Genomic DNA, 15513 nt, shown 5'->3' on the forward strand with positions numbered 1-15513 from the left:
TGATGTTGTCTGCTGTCTTTGGTACATTCAGTAGTTATTTTCTTCATTTATTGGTCATAGATGTGTTTGTTTCATCCTGCTTTTTTTGTTTTATTTGGTTATGACTGAGCAGGCAGGCTGTGCGTTCTTTTTTGTTTGCTTGTCTATGGTCATGGTACTTTTCACCTCTTTGTGCAGTTGGCAGGAGCAGTCACTCAGCTATGGTGCAAGGTCAGGTCCATCAGGTGCTCTGTCTGCTGCTGGGAATTCCATTAAGCTGTTTTCCCATACTCCTGGTCCTACTATCTCCAATGTGGCAGGACAAATGCAAGCAGCATGGATGCTGCACTTCCCAGCTGGCCAAGCCACCGGTGCCAGTCAGGAAGCATGGAGGTAGAGCAGTGAGGAGAGTATGTGGGGTGGGATAGCATGTATTGCCGTTTACCAGGTGCTCTGTCTCCTGATGGTAGCTCTGTGAAGCTGCTTTCCTGTGCTCCCTCTCCGCCGATCTCTGACAGGAGTCCAAGATGGCTAATCCATGCTGCGTTAGCTGATAGGGACTTCTGCACATATCTCTCCTTGCTCTCTGTTCTCTGTCCGTTTCTTATTCCATTTGGTGCTTGGCGGAGTTCTTTATCTCTTTGTTTGATACTTTGGGTTCCAGGATTGTTGTTTTTCTGTTAGTTTTTTGGATTTTTGGTGTGGAGGGACGGTGTGGTGCTTTTATCTATGGTGCCATGTTGGCCGATGTCTCTCCATAGGATTTTCTTGGCTGTAATCTTTATGGAAGCAGATCACCAGGTCTTTCTTCTGAAGCACTAGTTGGTGGGTTTGAACCAGCTACCTTTAGGTTAGTAGTCAAGGTCAAATGGTTTGCGCCACCCAGACATCTGACTTCGTTAGAGATTTTGTAAAAGTTAGAGAAAGAAAAGTCTGATACAGAAGCAATTCCTGAATCTTTGGATAATATCCAGTGCTTTGGTCTGGGCAGTTAGTTACTTTGTCTTCAGGAACTATCTGGCACAGCGAACTTTTAACCATTTTCTAGTAACTCTCACTTGATACAGTCTTACTGTGTTTTCACTTAGCTTATTTTAATAGTTCTCATATTTAAAAAAAATCTTATAAAATTTTGTTTGGAATCCCAATCAGTAAAGCAAAAGCAGAGCTCCTCTGTTTGAAAAGGGGTTGGGGGCTCTGAGTCATTTCTTCCTTATCATCCGTCCCTCCCCTTCTAGGCCCTGAAAGTGCTATATGCAGCTTGAAAAATTACAGCTCTGTTCTCTTTTATGTGGTTTTTTATGTTAGTCTTTAACAGTGATATAAGAGAATTGTTTTATGAAACACAATTACCGGTTTGGTAAGATCTTATCCTTGGCAACTTTCAGTTCTTCTTTGGTTTGGTACGTAGTAAATTAGAAGCAGTTTGGGGTTTGGAGTTGTGAGGGGATGGCTAAGACTGCCAAAAGCAAATATCCCAAGAAGTGAAAAGTGACCGCAAGACAGGAGACAAAAGAATCACCAGCTGTAATGACAAAACATTCCATAACTGCCATTTCAAATAAGGGCAGATGGCCCTACACATCTTAATGGCTCCAGAGAGACTTGTTTTATGAGGTTCCAAATGGTGGTTTTGAATCAATAAGAAAACTCGGCATTGTTACTTATGTGAAGTATGAGCTTTAGAATGAAGCAGACCTGCATGTGTGATGTGGAATGTGAGCGTGGGAGTTTTCTTAAACATTTTCAGTCTTGTCCTCTTCATCATGTAAAAAAGAATTTGAAAATGAGTTAATGAATATAAAGATCCTGGTATCATCCTTGACACACATAGGAAAACGCTGTTAAAAAATTAATAGCTGTTATACGTAATACTACTTGTAACACATTTTAGAAGCAAAAACTGAAAAGATTTGGTATTTAAAAATGTATACTTTAGTTAGCTGGAAAATCAATTTTATCTAAATACTTCATTCTTAGTTGTTCACTCATAACTGAATTCTTTGCTACATTTAATATTATAATTGAAATATAACTAACATACAGTAAAATGCACATATCTTATGTGTTCAGTGTGACTGCATTTAACTTAGAAGATTAATGTGGCATTATCTTTTATTTGCCTTGAACTGCTTGGTGGTAAATTGCTGAATGTAGTGGTAACTGTGGTAACTTACTAGAATTCTTTTGTACAAAGTCAACTTTATTTTAGAAAATGAATTGCATTTGTAGTCAGTGTTGCTCATTGGCAGTGTTTTTAGTTGTTATTGTGTGCCGTCGAGTCAATTCTGACTCATAGTAACCCTGCAGGACAGAGTAGAACTGTCTCATAGGGCTTTCTCGGCAGAAATCTTTTATAGGAGCAGATTCCCAGATCTTTTCTCCTGTGGAGCTGCTGGTGGGTTCAAACTACCAACTATGTATTGGCACGTGATAATGTTAACAAAGTTCCTGTTTAAGATTGTAAAGTTTCTCTTCGCAAGTTTCTTTTTTATTTATCTCATTTAGGGAGCCTAATATAATTCTGTTCTTTCTTATACGTTTATCAAAAACCAAAGATGTGAAGAAGTCATTTATGCCTTCTGGTTAGTTGACTTAAGGAGCCTTGGTGGTGCAGAGTTTATAAAGCATTTGGCTGCTAACTGAAAGGTTGGTGAGTATAAACCACCAGCGGCTCCAGGGGAGAAAGATGTGGCAGTCTGCTTCTGTAAAGACTTACAGTCTTGGAAACCCTATTTGGTCGCTGTGAGTTGGAATCAACTCAATGGCAGTGGGTTTTATTTTTATTTTTTTTGGCTTGATTAGTTTACATATTACTATTACGTGTTCATAAATTTGTCAGTTCAACCACGCATTTGTGTTTGAGATCTGTGTACTAAAGTAATTTTTGGTTAGCATGAAGCCAAGTCTATTAAACTCATCGTGGCCTAGTTGACTCTGACTCTTAGTGATTCTATAGGATAGAGTAGGGCTGCCCAACAGGGTTTACAAGGCTCTAATCTTTACAGGGATCCCTGGTGGTACAGTGATTATGCATTGGGCTTGCTAAGCAAAAGCTTGGCAGTTGGAATCCACCAGCTGCTCCTTGAAAACTCTATGGGGCAGTTTTACTCTGTCCTGTAGGTCGCTATGAGTCAGAATCAATTTGATGGCAAGCGGTTTTTTTTTTTTTTTTTTTAAATCTGTACAGAAGTAGATGGCCACATCTTTGTCCTGGAGAGACGCTGGTGGTTGTGAACTGGCAACCTTTTTGGTTAGCAGTTGAGCACATAGTCACTGCTCCACCAGGGCTCCCTAGCATGAAGCAGAATGGGATATATAGGCTGAGAGGCACGGAATTCACTGAAATCACAACTGTTTCCTTATCAGGTGATCTAGAAGGCAAACTTGACTTAAATTCCTTAGGATTGTTAGGAGATAGAGGACCCTGAGGTGATTGCTTACTGTCTTTGGAAAGAGAAGCTGGGAGCTCACTCGTGTTTAGCTGAGAAATACTGAGGGTAGAGGAGCAGTTGTCCTTCCTAAATTAGGGCTCTTCTGTGCATCAACAGAAAGCCCCTCCCTGTTCTTTTTCTCCCTTCTTTGCGTTTAGGTAAGCCTTTGTTGTTGTTGTATGTTTCTTTACAATTTGGTTTATCACCAGTCCTGTTTTTTCCTTTTAAATTATTTTGGAATGTACCATTATGATCCATGAACCCAAGTTGGTCACTTAGTAGCTAGTGATATAATTTAACTAATTAGAGCTAAATCTATCCTAGCAAACTTATGAATATATATTTCATTCAGAATGCTGTTTTCATTCTAAGAAATATAGTATTCTGCCATAAATTTCATACATATCCCTTAATCCAGATTTGGGAGAACTATAAGAAGTCCGACTTTAATCTTCTGCTAGCAGATAGAAGATAATAACCATGTGTTGCTTTGTTACTATTCTAACTGAAAAATGAATGAATATATAGCATAGTCAAAAGGAAATACACTGAGATAACAGTGATTGGTGTTAATAAGCTCAATTTATTTAATCTTCGTAAGTATATGGAGGTAGCAATGTTTAAAAATCATTCTTTAAATTAGAATAAAAATCCCTGATTATAGGCACATTGAATTTAGCAGAAAAATAAAAACAGTATGAAGAACATGTCCAAGTAAATTGTTATGTCATTGTATATTACTAGGGAGTATATTTAACCCTTTCAAAATTAAACGTAGATGTTTTTATCATTTAGAAGGTATATACCAAAACCAAACCCAAACCCATTGCAGTCGAGCGGATTCCGACTCATAGTGACCCTAGAGGACAGAATAGAACCACCCTATAGGGTTTCCAAGTTGCACCTGGTGGGTTTGAACTGCTGACCTTTTGGTTAGCAGCTGAGCTCTTAATCACTGCACCACCAGGGCTCCAGAAGATATATACTATAGTGATATGTATATTTCTGAACTTATTTGTCTTAAACAGATTATTTGTATATGAATTATTAATAAAATGTGCTTGTACTAGGCTAATTCAATTAGAGTGCTTTCCCTGTCTATGTGAAAGGAGCCCTAGTTATTACGTAACAGGTAAGTGCTCAGCTGCTAATAGAGAGGTTAGTGGTTTGAACCCACCTAGCAGCTCTGTGGGAGAAAGACCTGACAATCTGCTTCTCCAAAGATTGCAGCCTAGAAAATGCTGTGGGGCAGTTCTACTCTCATGGGGTCACTGTGAATCAAAATTGATTTGCTGGCACCTAAGACAACAACAATAACATCTATGTGTAGCATACACCATCAATTAGTACTTATGAAATTCCATCTAATTTTTTTTTATTTATTGTTCTTTAAATGAAAGTTTACAAATCAACTCAGTCTCTCATACAAAATGTCACACACACCTTGCTATGTGCTCTTAGTTGCTCTCCCCCTAATGAGACATATTCCTCCTCTTCACCCTGTATTCCCCGTGTCTGTTCAACCAGCTCCTTCCCCCTCTGCCTTCTCATCTTGCCTTCAGACAGGAGCTGCCCACATAGGCTCATGTGTCTAGTTGAGCCAAGAAGCTTACTCCTTACCAGTATCATTTTCTATCTTATAGTCCAGTTTAATCCCTGTCTGAAGAGTTGGCTTCAGGAATGGTTCCAGTCTTGGACTAGCAAAGGGTCCGGGGACCATGACCTCCAGGGTCCCTCTAGTCTCAGTACGACCATTAAGTCCGGTCTTTTTATGAGAATTTAAGATCTGCATCCCACTGTTCTCCTGTTCCATCAGGGATTCTCTGTTGTGATCCCTGTCAGGGCAGTGATTGGTGATAGCTGGGCACCATCTAGTTCTTCTGGTCTCAGGCTGATGTAACCCAGACCCAGTGCCCTCGAGTCGATTCAGACTCATAGCTCTGGTTTATGTGACCCTTTCTGTTTCTTGGGCTCATCTTTACTGTATGTCTTTAGTGTTCTTCATTCTCCTTTGCTCCAGGTGGGTTGAGACCAATTGATGCATATTCAATCTAATATTACTAACATTAGCCTAAGAAACATATATAAACCACCCCCTTCTCCCCCCCCCCCCAAAAAAAGAAGCTATTTAGTTGATTCCAACTCATAGCAACCTCATGTATGTCAGAGTAGAACTGTGCTTCACTGGGTTTTCAGTGACTGAATTTCAGAAGTAGATTGTCAGGCCTTTCTTCTGAGGCAACACTGGGTGGACTCAAGCCACCAACCTTTTGGTTAGCAGTGAGTGCCTTAACTGTTTGTACTACCCAGGAACTCTTGAGAAACCTAATCAAGAATGGAAAAATTCTAAAGATACCGTATCTGCTGCAAAAATATTATATACATAAGACCAGATAACAAACTTTAACAATGTTTCTGCTTTTAGGGCATCATCATGCTCCCAGGCACTTAGCTTTAAACCTTAAAGTCAGTTTTTACTCCTTCCCTCTGCTTCAGCTCCCCCAAATTCACTCAGATGTCTAGGTGATTTTGTTCACATATTCTCTCATCTAGCCCATCTAACTCAGTGCCCTACTTCAGGCCTTTACCATTTTTCCCTCAACTGTTGTCATAATTTCTTGACAGTTCTCCACACTTCCGGTGTGTTCCTGATGCCCTTGCATTGTCATTAGTGATGATTCTAAACTGGATTTAGTTTTTAAACTTTTTATTATAGAACATTTCAAACATATGCAAAAGTAGAGAGAATAGGGTAAAAAATCCCCACATGTATTGAACTTGTGATAGATAGCTCCCTATTACTTCAGAATGAAATCCAGGCTCCAGGCCATTTAACGTACCAATCAGCACCCTCTGTAGCTTGGCTCCAACTTGCCTTTCCAATTTTGTTTCTTTTTATCATCTCAACATTCCAGTTGTACTAGATTACTTACTACTTAAGAGTTTTCTGAAAATGCTGTGGAATTTCCTACATCTTGACAATGTGACTTTGCTGATAGTGTGCCCCGTGCCTTTATTTTCAACTCCATGTGTTGGAATTCTGCACATTACTCAGAGCTCATTTTAAGTAACAGCTCTTCAGAAAGGCTTCCCTGACACATTTCTTTTCCATTCTAACTCTTCCATTTCTTGTAGCATTTCCTCCCTCTCTCATATTTACTGAACAAATATTTTTTGAGAGGATAGTATATTCTAGGCCATTTTTGGATTCCTCCTGTCTGTTTGTTCTACTCAACTGAGGCTCTTTGATGGTAGGAACCATGCTTGCTTCATGTTTTAGATGTCCCCCTCTCCTTGTAAGTAGCAACGTGCTTTGGATATTGCAGTAGCTTTGAATGGACTACTGATAAACAATTGACTTCCAATAATTTTTCAGTAGGTTATTACATAAAAAATTGTGCATATGAATATTAGAAAGTTTTTAAAATTAAAAAAAAAAATTCTATTAAAAAAAATAAAGAAAGCATTTCCTTTAAGAATGGGAACCAGACAAGGATGCCCTTTATCACTGCTCTTACTCAACATTGTGCTAGAGGTCCTAGCCAGAGCAATTAGGCTAGACGAAGAAATAAAGGGCATCCAGATTGGCAAGGAAGAAGTAAAATTATCTCTATTTGCAGACGACATGATCTTATACACAGAAAACCCTAAGGAATCCTCCAGAAAACTACTGAAACTAATAGAAGAGTTCAGCAGAGTTGCAGGGTACAAAATAAACATACAAAAATCACCTGGATTCCTCTACATCAGCAAAAAGAACATTGAAGAGGAAATAACCAAATCAATACCATTCACAGTAGCCCCCAAGAAGAAAAAATACTTAGGAATAAATCTTACCAAAGATGTAAAAGACCTATACAAAGAAAACTACAAAGTACTAGTGCAAGAAACTAAAAGGAACCTACATAAGTGGAAAAACATACCTTGCTCATGGATAGGAAGACTTTACGTGTATTCTACCAAAAGCCATCTATACATACAATGCACTTCCGATCCAAATTCCAATGACATTTTTTAATGTGATGGAGAAACAAATCACCAACTTCATATGGAAGGGCAAGAAGCCTCGGATAAGTAAAGCATTACTGAAAAAGAAGAAGAAAGTGGGAGGCCTCACTCTTCCTGATTTCAGAACCTATTATACAGCCACAGTAGTCAAAACAGCCTGGTACTGGTACAACAACAGACACATAAGACCAGTGGAACAGAATTGAGAACCCAGATATAAATCCATCCACATATGAGCAACTGATATTTGACAAAGGCCCAGTGTCAGTTAATTGGGGAAAAGATAGTCTTTTTAACAAATGGTGCTGGCATAACTGGATATCCATTTGCAAAAAAATGAAACAGGACCCATACCTCACACCATGCACAAAAACTAACTCCAAATGGATCAAAGACCTAAACATAAAGACTAAAACGATAAAGATCATGGAAGAAAAAATAGGGACAACGTTAGGAGCCCTAATACAAGGCATAAACAGAATACAAAACATTACTAAAAATGATGAAGAAAAACCAGATAACTGGGAGCTCCTAAAAATCAAACACCTATGCTCATCTAAAGACTTCACCAAAAGAGTAAAAAGACCACCTACAGATTGGGAACAAATTTTCAGCTATGACATCTCCGACCAGCGCCTGATCTCTAAAATCTACATGATTCTGTCAAAACTCAACCACAAAAAGACAAACAACTCAATCAAAAAGTGGGCAAAGGATATGAACACGCACTTCACTAAAGAAGATATTCAGGCAGCTAACAGATACATGAGAAAATGCTCTCGATCATTAGTCATTAGAGAAATGCAAATTAAAACTACGATGAGATTCCATCTCACTCCAACAAGGCTGGCATTAATCTAAAAAACACAAAATAATAAATGTTGGAGAGGCTGCGGAGAGATCAGAACTCTTATACACTGCTGGTGGGAATGTAAAATGGTACAACCACTTTGGAAATCTATCTGGTGTTTTCTTAAAAAGTTGGAAATAGAACTACCATACAACCCAGAAATCCCACTCCTCGGAATATACCCTAGAGAAATAAGAGCCTTTACACAAACAGATATATGCACACCCATGTTTATTGCAGCTCTGTTTACAATAGCAAAAAGCTGGAAGCAACCAAGGTGTCCATCAATAGATGAATGGTTAAATAAATTATGGTATATCTGCACAATGGAATACTACACGTCGATAAAGAACAGTGACAAATCTGTGAAACATTTCATAACATGGAGGAACCTGGAAGGCATTATGCTGAGTAAAATTAGTCAGATGCAAAAGGACAAATATTATATAAGACCACTATTATAAGATCTTGAGAAATAGTATAAACTGAGAAGAACACATTCTTTTGTGATTACGAGAAGGGGGAAGGAGGGAGGGTGGGACAGGGTTATTTACTGATTAATTAGCAGATAAGAACAACTTCAGGTGAAGGGAAGGACAATACTCAATACAGGGAAGGTCAGCTCAACTGGACTGGACCAAAAGCAAAGAAGTTTCTGGGATAAACTGAATGCTTCGAAGGTCAGCGGAGCAAGGGCGGGGGTTTGGGGACTATGGCTTAAGGGGACTTCTAAGTCAATTGGCAAAATAAATTCTGTTATGAAAACGTTCTGCATCCCACTTTGAAGTGTGGCGTCTGGGGTCTTAAATGCTAACAAGCGGCCATCTAAGATGCATCAATTTGTCTCAACCCACCTGGATCAAAGGAGAATGAAGAACACCAAGGTCACACGATAACTATGAGCCCAAGAGACAGAAAGGGCCACATGAACTAGAGACTTACATCATCCTGAGACCAGAAAAACTAGATGGTGCCCGGCCATAACCGATGACTGCCCTGACAGGGAGCACAACAGAGAACCCCTGAGGGAGCAGGAGATCAGTGGGATGCAGACCCCAAATTCTCATAAAAAGACCAGACTTAATGGTCTGACTGAGACTAGAGGAATCCCGGCAGTCATGGTCCCCAGACCTTCTGTTGGCCCAGGACAGGAACCATTCCCGAAGACAACTCATCAGACATGGAAGGGACTGGAGCTACTTGTATCAGGTGGACACTTGAGACTGTGTTGGCATCTCCTGTCTGGAGGGGAGATGGGAGGGTAGAGAGGGTTAGAAACTGGCAAAATCGTCACAAAAGGAGAGACCGGAAGGAGGGAGTGGGCTGACTCATTAGGGGGAGAGTAAATGGGAATGTGTAGTAAGGTGTATATAAGCTTATATGTGACAGACTGACTTGATTTGTAAACTTTCACTTAAAGCAGAATAAAAATTATTTTTTAAAAAAGTAAAATATATTGTTAAACGTTTGGAAACTATAGATAAGCATGAAGAACATTAAAATTATCTTAGAAACCTAGAAATAATGACGGCCTAAAAATTTTTGAACACTTTGCATTAATTTACTCTGTTTCTTTTGGTTAACTCCTTTCTCATTCTTCTCTCTCTTTCACACACCAGAAACCACTGTCCTTTCATAGTGGGTTTTTGGAAAACAGATTATATTATCGATTACTTTACAACAAATTGTCCCCAAACATTTATTTTCTTACAGTTTTTGTGGGTCAGGAATTTGGGAGCAGCATAGCTGGACAATTACGACTAGTGGTCTCTCATGAGTTAGGATTTCAGCTAAGGTTGCAGTCATCTGAAGGCTTGATGTGGCTGCAGCATCTTCTTCCAAGATGACTCACTCACACAGGCAGTGTTGGCAGACGGCCTCAGTTCTTTGCATGTGTGCTTCTCCATAGGGCTGCTTGGATATCCTCATGACATAGCAGCTTGCTTCCCCTAGAGTGAATGATCCAAGAGCAAACAAGGTGGAAGTCACAGTGTCTTTTTTGCCTAGCTTTGGGAGTTCTGTTCCATCATTTCTGCAGTATCCTACTGGTTGCACAAGTCAGCCCTCTTCAGTGTAAGGGGAGACTACACAAGGGCATGAATGTCAAGAGATGTGGGACTCACTGGGGATCCATCTTGGAGGCTAGTTGCCACTTAATTAATTTAGTTAGAAATAGAAGCAGTAGTTGTCTAACTCTACTCAGGAATTGGGAAACAGACGTGGAATGGAGAAGCCAAACAGCTTTTAGTTTTTCCCAAATTGGGACTTCATAGTATAGCATTGCCATTTTGTTTGAAAATGACAAGTATGTGCACCAGGTGTACTAAGCAAGGTGCAAGGTGGGCAAACCCCACCTTTATCACTAAACTCTGTGGTAAGGATCACCACAAATCCCCTTCCCACCTACCAGTGGATCATGGCTTCATGTTCCTACATCTCTGTGATCCTCATCACCAGCCACTTACGTAGCATTTCTCATCTTCGACCCAGAGTTAGGTCAGGCTTCATCTCTAGCCACCCTGAGCCAGGTCAAAACATCACTGGCCATCGAGGCTAGGTCATCACGTATCAGCTATAGACCCGGGATTCTACACAACTCCCTGACCTTCAGACTAGCCAGTCCCCTCATCTCTCTGGCCCTCCTCCTCTAGCCCCCTGAGGCTAGATCACATGCTAGAAGGACTCTCCTTCATCCACAACCCATGCAGCCTTTCCCTGATCACCAGCCACCCATAAAAAAAATCCCATAGCTGGGTCTTTTCAAGTTAGGACTCTGTTCTGCCAGCCCTTGCTGGCTTATGGCACCCTGTGGGTTCATTAATTCTCTGTAATGGCCCTCAAAATTCACAGAGACTATTACTTATACTTACAGCTACCCATTTGTTATAACCAGCAAGGATACAAAGAAAGAGATGCATCAAGCAAGGTCTGGGAGAGGTCCTAGCATGAGGCTTCCAGGGACATGCCACACCCTCTTCTATGCTTTCCAATCCAGGAAGCCTCGAAAGAAAGCTCCAAGGTCCAGGGTCCCTTGTAATAGTCACTGGGCCCCAATGCATATGCATGCATCAATGAACATGCATGAGGCAACTAACCTTTCTGAGGTTAGTTGCCAGGTGGTGAGTTGGAGAATCCACTTAACTTTAAGAACACATTTTTAAGTGTTGCCTGGCTGTTTTAGAAGAACAAAGACATCTTGATTACTGGGGAATTCCAAGGGCTACTTTCAGAAACCAGACACAGCGTACGTAAAGATGATTCCTAAATCAAATTTTAGTAACACCTTCACGTATTAGCCTTTAGATTTTTCATATACTCAGTTGTCTGAATAGTCTCAAAGAATAATAAATAATAACTATTATATATAAGTATTAATATGTAATAATTTTTTTTATTATATATTAATACTTACATATAGGACAATGTGTTATGGTATTTTCATGCCATATGTTTTTAAAACCTCACAATTACTATTTTGTAAATGAGAATGAGATTTTAAGTAAGCGTTTGAGTAGGATTAGAATCCAGGCAGTCTTATTCCGTTACACCATTTTGCTGTTGTGTCTCAATCTTTTGGTATCCTTGAAACATGGAGGATGTAAGCATACTACTAATTTTTTGAAAATTAATAAAATCACACCTACAGTAATTAAAAAACAGTATTTAAAACAATTATTTATAATTAAACAGCATTTAAAAATAATAATGTTATTTATAATTCACATCCTTGAAAAGGGATGTTGTTATTAGGTTTTCTATGGGGCTCAAGAGCTTGAGCTATAGATAAAAAAACTAAAACTCGTTGCTGTCCAGTCGATTCCAACTCATAGCAACCCTGTAGGACAGAGTAGAACTGCCCCATAGAGGCTCCAAGGAGCGCCTGGTGAATTTGAACTGCCGACCTTTTGGTTAGCAGCAGTAGCACTTAACCATTACTCCTCCAGGGTTTCCTGAGCTATAGATAAGGTTCCCCAGATAGTATGTTTCTTTTCCTGCTCTTAATCTCTACTACTTCCTATGCTAATTTAAAATTATAGTTGCTGGAAATAATAGCAATTTTGGTGGCCTACTCAGGTGAGTCTGGATATTCAGGTTGAACATGACCCAGAAATTACGGATAATTTCTTTCTGAAAGCTAATTCTTGTACTCTCAGGCTATGTGGATGAGCAAATGCATTGCTAGTCAACTCCCTAGTTACTCTTTGTGAGAAAGTCAACCTCTTATGCACCATAGTTTGGCCTTTTTTTTTTTTTAAACCCGGAAGTTAAATTTATTGTATTAGGTCTTAAATCAATATATTCTTGCTATTAAAGATTCCTAACATATTGCTCAGGTATGGATACCATGACCAAGCCTCTAGAAAACAGAAATGATCATTTCAGATATTATAATTGTCACGAAGAAATGTAAGCACTTTTTCCTGCAATAACCAGTTTATATTGAGGTGGAAAATTCGATATGTGCAATAGTGTTTTCTTTGTATAGAATGTTAAACAGGCATTATTACAACTTTTATCACATTGAATCAAAATTGGGAGATGTACATTTGATTGGAGCTGTATACTGAGAAATAAAGCACCATGTAGATTAGACAATCAGTTGCAACTTCTTATTATAGCTTAATACCTACACAAATAGCTGGTGTTCCGTCAGTATTCTTTCCAACCAACCCTTTTCCAGTTAATCTTTGGTTCACAGTTTTTGGCATAGTTTTACTATACTGGAAGTAATTTTTTTATAACATGGGATTTCAATGATAAACCAAATAAAAAATCATTGATCTCCCTCATACAGGTAGGTTCTCTATCATTATAAAACAAGAGCTGATTTTTCTTTTATGATGATGTCCACCTGTAAAGCAATAATAGCATGCACATGTGATAGTGTTTACCCTTCTACATTATAACTTATAAATATTATACAGTGCCCGACAACATCATATATTAAAAGAATTTTGTGCCTTCTGCGTTCTCTTCAAACATATGCCATTAACGGGAATTTTTTTGCAAGCTTCGCTTTATAATATTTTTGCTAATATGAGTACAACTATGAATGATGCCTTTGTAGTTTTAGACTTCCGTTTTTATGGCAGAATTGATCAATTTTACTTGGAAGAGCATATTTTGCCCTTGTTTTATAAAAACTTGGTTTACCAAAGAGGCATTATATTTTGAGAATTATTCAAAAGCTTTGATGCTTCATGTCACTATTTGATAAAGGATTATACCAGATAACACTCTGGTTACCAGACGCAGCAGGATGCTGATATGTTAAAAATCATTTTCAGATATTTATCAGTACACTTCCCACACACACTTTTCTTTTCCAGGTACTTGTGCACAGACATCACACTTGCACATTTACTTATCCCGGTTCATACCAGTTGACACTCTGTTTTTCATTGAAATCTCGTTCAGTGTTTACTCTTATGTTGTTATTCGGATTTGTGTCATGTCTGGAATTATATTTATTTTACTTTCATGAATTAAAACAACTTTTATGAGTTTGAATTTTAAACTATGCAGTAATAATGGAATTTCTGTGGAAAATCATAATTAATTTTACCTTTTAAATTTATGAATTGCACTAGGATACCTGTGGACCATTTGGTAAACTTACAGGTCCACTGATGGTCGACAGATCATGCTTTAAGAACATTGCAGTAAGCCGTTCTAGGAGCAATTATTAAAAGAGCCACAGATTTGACTGTCATACAAGAAATTTGAGTCTAGCTGGAAAAAGCTAAAAGAGGTAAAAGGAGCGATACTACTACTTGGTGATGACTCTGAAAACCAGCATCTTTCCCACACTAGGCCGAGTAAAAGAAAAGCAGGGCATAAAGAGAGACAACACGAAGTGAGCTGTGTGTAACAGGAATAACTGACAGCAGACAACAGAGGTGAACACCTCTATGAAAACATTAAGTGAAAGGGCAAATCAAATATTATTTACTTCAGTAACCTCAAGAAGAGAACAGCTTGTCCTACACTGAAGACGTAGTAATCTGATTGTGATTTGTTGTAGTCCAGTCATGAGCTAAGTGAGTACCATCATTTCTGTGTAATATATAAAGATACAGTAGACCCCAGAGCTAGGTGTGTCAAAGAAGCCATCCTGCAGTGTGGGTACCAGATTTTCTCTAATGAAGAATGGCATATCAATACCAGAAATACAATAGGTATCAGTAAATGTATGCATTATCTATTAATGTATAACAAAATTTCCTCAAAACTTAGCTGCTTAAAAAACAGACATTTATTATCTCAGTTTCTGAGGTGTGGCTTAGCTGAGTACTCTGATTCAGGGTCTCATAAGGCTACAGATAACGTCTTGTCCAGGGTTGCAGTCATCTCAAGGCCCCGTTGGGGAAGGAATTAATACTAGGCTTACTAAGGTGGCTTTGCACAGGCCTCAGATACTTGCAGGCTGCTGGACTGAGGGCCTCAGGTACTCACAGGCTGCTGGACTGAGGGCCTCAGGTAGTTGAAGGCTGTTGGACTGAGGGCCTCAGGTACTCACAGGCTGCTGGACTGAGGGCCTCAGGTACTTGAAGGCTGTTGGACTGAGGGCCTCAGATACTTGTTGGCTATTAACTAAAGGCCTCCCTTTGTTCTTTACCATGTGGGCCTCCCTGTAGGACAGCTGAGAACAAGACAAGAGAGGGCAAGCAATATGGAAGCTAGAGTCTTTTTTTGTAACTTAATTTTAGAAGTGACATCCAATCAGTTTTGCTGTGTTCTGTTCACTGGAAGCACCTCACTAGGTCCAGCCCGCTCAAGGAGGATAGATTACACAAGAGTACGAATATCAGGAGTCAGGGATTATTGGGGGCTATCTTAGAAAGCTGCCTTCCACAATAAATATTTTCATGAATGAATGCAGTGACAGAGAGAAACTTAAGAAAAATATCTGTACTAGTAAGTCCTCCATGAATGTAGATTGCAATATAGGAAAGTGAAACTTCAAAGAGAAAATCTCTGGATAAGACTTGTTTTATTTAAAAATAGGTAAGTTTTGATGAGTAGGTACACTATTAGTTTACCCGTATCACAAAAGAAAGGTGTGGCAAATGCGAGTGCTGTTTTCTGCAGACTAAGTCAGATAGCATCTGTTCATACCTGTCATTGTTGTATATAGATAAGTTAGAGCATTCAGATTTGGTGTATTTCAGTTGTTGGTTCTCAGCTCTGACTGCACATTAGAATCACCTAAGCAGTTTAAAAATCAAACCATAAAAGGAT

At 39.0% G+C, this 15513-nt stretch overlaps 1 protein-coding gene across 3 annotated transcripts in view; it reads left to right on the forward strand.

The window, feature by feature from the left end:
- YAF2 (YY1 associated factor 2) overlaps positions 1–15513 on the forward strand; it is a 129554-nt gene that overhangs the window by 87453 nt on the left and 26588 nt on the right. The gene's annotated exons all lie outside the window — the stretch shown is intronic.

Source organism: Loxodonta africana, chromosome 4 (assembly GCF_030014295.1).
Source record: "Loxodonta africana isolate mLoxAfr1 chromosome 4, mLoxAfr1.hap2, whole genome shotgun sequence".
Lineage (NCBI taxonomy): Eukaryota > Metazoa > Chordata > Mammalia > Proboscidea > Elephantidae > Loxodonta > Loxodonta africana.